Genomic DNA, 7715 nt, shown 5'->3' on the forward strand with positions numbered 1-7715 from the left:
TCGTTTTTCAATTTTAATAGCACATAATTTTTTTGTTCTTTTTGCTATTGAAGATCTAATTTGAATTTTATATTCTTGATTTCAGCGTTCGAATAGAGCATGGAAATGGTTGTTTCTCCACCTTGTGTGTCACTGTTTCTTCAAACCAATGGTACTTTGATCTATTTATTCTTTAAATTTACTTAGTTTATTGACTTTGTAGATTTTATATTATGTTAAAGTTTGATCTTTTTTTTTTATGACACACCCTTGATTGAAAATCATAAATATCGAGTTTTTATTAAATACTAATCAGGATATGGATAAGAGAAAGAAGAACAGTTGGTAGAACATGGATCCTCAAATCAAGTAATCGAACTAGATGGTATGAAGCATGACTACATCATTCTGGCTTTTTCATTTTGTTTAAAGGTTAGATTTTCAAATTTGTTTTAAAATTTAATCATATTTTTTTATGAAAATGAAACAATAATTAATAATAATAAAATGACTAATGAAACAACTATAAAAGGAATATGCTCTTTTATATTGATTTCAAACTGATTAAAAAGAATATATTTAAATTATAGGTAATATATATATCCGAAAATTATTGTTATGAAAATATTTTATTGTTCTTAAATAATAGAGCTACTAAATTCTAATTTTGTCTAAAATCTATTTTTATAAAAAATATTATATTTAATTAAAATAAATAACGAATAATAGTATAATTTAAAATCTTTAATAAAATTTCATCAATTATGGTTTGAATTAATTGTAGTAAAGGTTATTTTTAATGTATCATTAATTTGTGTGTTTTGTTTTTGAAGATTTGTTTTTGAGGATGGCAAACTTTGGTTTGATATTTTGGACTTGGGAATTAAACACATTAAGAAATTTATTGTTTGGTATTTAAATTAGCTAATAATTAGGGTGTGTTTATGAAGAGTTTTAGCCAAGGAGAATGTTGGATCACACAAGAAACAAGTACAAAACCATTTTACCAGGGAGTAGTACAATTAAGAGACTTTAATTGTGACGTGAAGACTATACTACTTGTGATTGATTTTATTGTGTTTAGACTTTTAAATGGGAAAACATGTAATCGTATTAAGGAGCAAGTGCATCCATCCACACATATTAAACTATTTGAAATAAACTTTTTGTATATCAATAATTTCATACCCAATATTTATGAAAATTATATTTAAGAAGTTTCCATAACCATTTCTATTAACAACAACATAACTATATGTTCAGAACCGTGCCATAGTTAGGAAAAAAGAAACATTCGCTTAGGGCATCAAATTTTGGAGAAAATATTAGGAGCATATATTATTTAGACTTTAGTCCTAATAAACTTATGTTTATATGAGACTTAATGGTTATGCTAAAATAATGTGTTAATAATATAGATAAATACGAAACAAATATTGGGCTTTGATATGGGCTTAATTAAGTGAGTAGAAAACAATTACTTCAACAATTAAGGTTTTTTAAAAAGTTAATAAATATTTAGGGTAAGCAAAGAAATATATATCCCTTTCTCCTCTTTTCTGAACAGAACTCAGTAAACAAAGTTTTCCTCTTGGCACAACTATGTATATGTTACAAGAAATCAAATATTACTTATGAAAACAACACCGCACGTACGTGCGGGTCCGTATCTAGGCACGTACGTGCATGTTTGAATCTCTTACATATTCTTTATTCGTTGGACTAAAATATACAATATCAAATAGTTAAATAAAAACTTAACATATAATGGGCATGACATATTTACTGTCCCAAAATAACATACCACATTTCTCTTACTATTTTTTTTAATGTGATTATCTTTGTTGATAACAGAAACAAATCCAATCACTCTTTTGTCTAAACCGAATTAAAAACAAATCAAAATTGGTAGAATATAGATATTGAATGTGTCTAACATTTCTAAAAAATAATACATTTACAAACATAACTTCATATATATGTAATATATTATAAAGCAAACATAGTTTTTTACATCAACCCCGCATGTACGTGCGGGTCCGAATCTAGTTTTACTATAAATCGTATCAATTTACCTAAAATCTATCAAATTTCAAATTTCCTAAATCCCACCTATGATTTGTAAATTCTACACAAATAACTTAAAATGTCAAGTTGAATACACCCTCTAGATTCTGGAAAATTTCATATTTGAGTAACACAAGATTTGTTATCTTAACACAAATAATTTCAAATGTTTGATTGAAACATGTAAATTTACTTCATTTTGATTAGCAAAAAAAAAAGAGATTTACTTATATAATAATGTATAGACATTTCTACATAAAATATATTAACTACATATATATATATATATCATGGACTAAACTATTTTTTGTTGTTTATAAGCAAATACAAATATTTTAGTAAAATCAAAAACATAAATCATGAACAACTTAAAAGAAATAAGATTTGTACCCGTGCCAATGCTAGTGTTATCATGTGTGTTTATGAAAATCATAAATGTGGAAGCTAAAAAATAACTGGATTCTAGCAATAGGACGTGATAGTGCACGTAAATGTAGTCCTAAGTATCCTTTAACATTTCGACCAAAACAACCGGCTATCGCGAAGCTCTTCCGAACCTAGGTTGCATGGAAACGGAAACGGAAACGCAGAAACGAAACGTTTTGGAAACGAGAAACGATTTTTTTTCAAAAATTAGATAATGGAAACGTATCTATATTAATAAATCTCCAGACATAAAAACCAAATTAAAAAATCTGAAACAATACAAATTCAAAACCTAAATATTAAATAGTTTAATTAAAAGTAAAATTGTAAAAAACGTTCAAAATCAAAATTTTTGACTAGAATCCCTATATATTTAGGGATTTTAACTTTTAAGCTACTAATTATATTATATTTTTTATCATTATATGTATCATGAATTCTTATATTTTCAAATTATTTATTTATCATATTTTAAAATTAAAAAAAAAAGAGTTTCTGTCGCGTTTCCAAAACGGAAACGGAGTTTCCATCGTGTTTCCAAACAGAGATTTTTAGGAATCGTGTTTCTATGGCTTGTTTCCGAGTTTCTATGAATTTCCGTTTCTGAAACGTTTCGGAAACAGGAAACACACCTCAAAAAAAGTTTCCATGCAACATATCTGAACAATATACAATAAAAGCTTACAAATATGAAAATTCATGTAAAATTAATATTATTATATGATCATTAATGGATTTTTTAATTCTAAATCACTTGGGTCTTCATATATATACTGTTATAATCAAGACATGCATAATGGGAATAAAATGGCTTTTGTCACGAGATGCCAGCATGATACTGGCTGATCCATAAGCTTTTTCAAACTATATGTAACAAAAACAATTAACTACACCGTTTAACTTGAATAATTTTAAAACTATTTGGGTTGTATTTCTTTAATCTAAATTACTCTCCCATATATATATATATATATGTTGCCCAAAAAAGTAGTTATATATATACCATAAAAAAAAATCTATTTTATTTTGGAGGTACCACCCCTAAAATCAAGAAATGTATATCAAAGAAAGTTGGATCTTTGTCGTTGCAAGACAAACTGTGGTCTATTGTTTTTAAGTTCAAAGTCAATCTTTAATAATGCATGCAAAATATATAAGGGCAATTGACAAAAATAATATCATTTTAATTTTTTCTTCCACGATTAGCACATATTTTCTATTTTCCAAATTTAGCACAAAAATTCTAATACTAAAATTATTAATTAAAATATTTAATAAAAATTGGGAAACGCATCGTTGTTATACCATGGCGACCACCGTATCTTCATCTCTCTCCCATAATTACTCCTTCACACCCCCACATCCTCCTCCATCTTCAATCGGCCGATCGATCTGGAACGTTGCCGTTCTATCTCCGCCGTAACCGCCAATTAGCTTAACTTCCTGTTGCCGCTCTATCTCCGCTGTCACCGCCGATTAGCTTAACCTACCGATTGGATCAGAATTCAAAGAAGAGGAGTGGTGTTGGAAACATCAGATAGAAGGCGGCAAAGGTTACATCTTCATCTTTTTCGTATGTATGTATGTTTAGAAGGAATTGGGTGTCAGTTGTGCCGTAATTAGCGCTTCCTAAAGGCGAACGACGAGTGGTTATTCAAGACGATGAGACGATATTGTTGTCTATCTAAAAAATGTATTAAAATCTCTCTTTTTCCTTACTAGCTTTTCAATTAGTGGGAAAATGTCAAAGGATGGTGAGAAATATTTGCAGCCGTATTGTTTGATGCGTGTGTGAAGTTGCTTTCTTTTGTATTTCCAAGTCATGTATTTTGATAGTGAATATTTGCAGCCGTATTGATTAATTATTGGAAATCTCCTTAGTAAGTTAAAGTGGTGAACGCCATATGAAGTACTGTCATATTTTCTTTAGGTTATAGCATTATGTGAGAAATTCAAGGAGATCTTAATGGATCAAAGCGAACGTTCAGGTTAGTTCTTAGTCTTGCATATCTCTTTGGTTAATTCTTTCTACTGCTCCTGATAAAACTGAGCAACGATTTAGTGTTCGAATTCAAGAATTGAGACAAAAAGATGTTAGATGAGAAGGAGCACTTAGTATGGGAGAAGGAGCGCTTAGTACGAGAGAGGAATTGGGATCTCTTTGAAGTCGATCGAAACTATCGAAATTGTTGTTTGAGATGGTAAAGATGGATATATTTATCTTAAGGACTGTCTCGTATCCGAGTTAGCTTTATGTCTAAAATCACTGTTTTTTTTTTTTTTTTTTTTTTTTTTTNNNNTTTGCCTCAATGTATACTCGAATTAATGGCTTAGATTATTGGTAGACACAAAGTTATCATGTTCAAATCCTTAAACCACAAATTTTAGGAAGACTTTCCTAAAAGTTTTAGGATGGTTTAGGAAGACCTTCCTAAAACCACATAATTTCTACGTCCACGGAACCTTTGATTCCATGAAGGTTTTCTTGAAATTCAGGATGGTTTCCATAAAAACATTTGGATTTTCTAAGATCAGGATGTGTATAAAATAAAATCACTATCCTCTTTCTACTGGAGTAATCTACTAATATTTGACACAGTGAAACAAAAACTCAACAAATAAAAGTTTTAAAATCATATTTATTTAAATTTAGGAATGATATAACGCTTTTGACCATGACCATGTTTTCTATTAGAAACCCAAGTTCCTCTGTAAGTATCTCCATCAGCTCTAGTAAAAGTCACAAATCCTTCCATTCTCCCAGATTTGAATTCACCTTCATAAGTAGCTCCACTAGGCCGCAAGAATTTGCCTTTTCCTGAAACTCTGCCTCGTTTCCAATCACCTTCGTACAAACACCTATCTTTCTAGAGATACTTGCTGGATCTGTGTTAAAACCCGCTGGAGAAGCTTTCCATGTAGAGATATTCATTGGGATTTGGGAAGCGGCTTCTCAACATCAACTAAAGGCGTGGAAGTCACACACCTAGTCGTTCCTTGAGATCTCGATCTCACCATTGGACTAGAAGACTGAGCTAACAACACCAAACAGTCACATCTCTCTACTTCGTCGCTGTTTAAAATCACCAACACCAAATAGAACTACGAATCCAAATTATAATGGAATCGACGAATCTCTGATTAAATCACTTCATTGAAGCTTTTATCGATCAATCTAGCAATTAACTGAAAGATCTGAGATTGAAAATTTGGAAAATTCATCACAAACTTCACGGGATCAAAGTAAAGCTTAATTAAAGCTTCAAGTGAGTGATCTCAGATCGGAAAATGAAGATCTCAGATTAGAAAAATCATCGCAAGCTTTGCCGAAGAGAAATGTTACAGAGATCGGGTTTGATTTTTTTGAGTTTTTTAAAATAATAAATATTGTTCTTAATTAATACTCAATATTAAAAAATGCTAGATTAGGAACATTTCAGTGTTTGTGCTAGTTTTGGAACAAAAACCAAAAGTTGTGTTATTCTAGGGTATTTCTTGTTAACTAATCATGGTTGTAAGAATTTTCAGTTTTAGCAAATTATTTGAAATATTCTGATATTTTTTTAATAAAAGAAGTTAGAAAGAAGTTAGAAAATTCAGATTGAATCTTTTTTTTTGTCACAAGAGTGTCTTTATTTTATTAAGCCAATTAAACAGGCCAAAATTACAGTCAAAAAGCTAAAAACGAAAGCCCAACTACAAACAAGTCTATGATGTAAACAAACTAAAAACTAAAGCCCACAGGCCCAATTAGAAAACCCTTCTGAGAAGAAAGAATCTCTGAAACACAGAACACGTGTCACAAGAGAAGCTTCAGGGAGGACACGTGCGAGACGAAGAGGTAGAAGTCTGAAGGTCTCCGGTCACCGGCAACGGAAAGCATCGCCGGAAAACTTCATTTCCGGCTGAAATCACTGACGAACAACAGAAAAAACTCTCGATCTACGCCCACAGGAAATGGCGAGTTCCAATTAGCTGAGAAACAGACTCCATCGAAGCAAATCTTACTCTTCTTCTTCGGAAAAAACTTTCAATCTTCAAAGAGGGTAGATCGGAATCTCGATCTACACCCAGAAAAAGCAGCGGATTCCAATTTTGCTGAGAACCGATATCATAAACCTGCAAGCCAAACAAACTCCACCGATCCATCAAACTTCGGCATAGAAACATGCAACATCATCAATTACTTCAAATCAAACCAAGTGAATGAAAGAAGCAATCAAAAGCAGATCCGAAGATGAACCGATTTAGATGGGACAACAAAAAGATAAAACCCAACACCGCCGAAAGAGAGGCGGCAGATCTACCAGAGAAAAGCCGGCCTAAACGATGCTAAGGTAGCCACCGCTGCCGGAGGAAAGCCGACCAAAACGATGGTAAAGAAGCCATCGTTGCCGGAGAAACAAAGCCGGACATCATCCCATAGAAAGCAGATGCATGCCGGAGCCAAGGGCCGCGCCAAACGGTGCTAAGGAGCCACCGATGCCGGAATTAAGCCAGCCAACGGTGCTATAAAAGCCACCGATGCTGTAGAAAAGCTAGCCGACGTTGCTATGGGAGCCAACAACGCTAGAAGAAAGCCGACCAACACCACTGAAAAAGCTAGTCGTTGTCGGAGCCAAGGTAGATTATCGGAGAAGACTTACTCTCTCTGAAAAATTTAGAGAGAGAAGAGAGAGAGTCCTCCGTAAAGACAGTGTTCATAAAATTCAGATTGAATCTAAAACATTGAAATTCTGTTTGGAATATTTACATATTTATAATTATTTTCTTGGTATTATTTTGATTATTTCCTCCGAAAATTTCGAACATTATCACATTTATTTCGTGTATACATTGCAACAGAATGAACTTATCTCACATTCTTAAAACTTAAAACACGGAAACATAACAAAAACGCGTACACACAATTCCAAAAATCTCCAAATATCGCCAAAAAGTTTTAAGATTTAACAAAAAGAACCCTAAACACCAAATCTTGATTTTAAATACCTCTCCCTTCTCATCAAAATCAAAAATTCGATTTTTGTTCATCTTCTTCCTTCCTCCTCTCGGATTCCTCCTTAAAGTTTCCACCTTTCGCCACCGAAGAGAAAACCCAAATTCTCGTCGGCAAAAAATTTCATCTTTATTATTATTATCTCCGGTGGCGTTTGTGAATGGTGGAAACTAATCCGGTCGGTGATAATCTTAGGCTCACCCTTTCAACAAAAAGGGCGAGCTTTTACATCAACCCTCTTCTC

Source organism: Camelina sativa, chromosome 17 (genome assembly GCF_000633955.1).
Source record: "Camelina sativa cultivar DH55 chromosome 17, Cs, whole genome shotgun sequence".
NCBI lineage: Eukaryota > Viridiplantae > Streptophyta > Magnoliopsida > Brassicales > Brassicaceae > Camelina > Camelina sativa.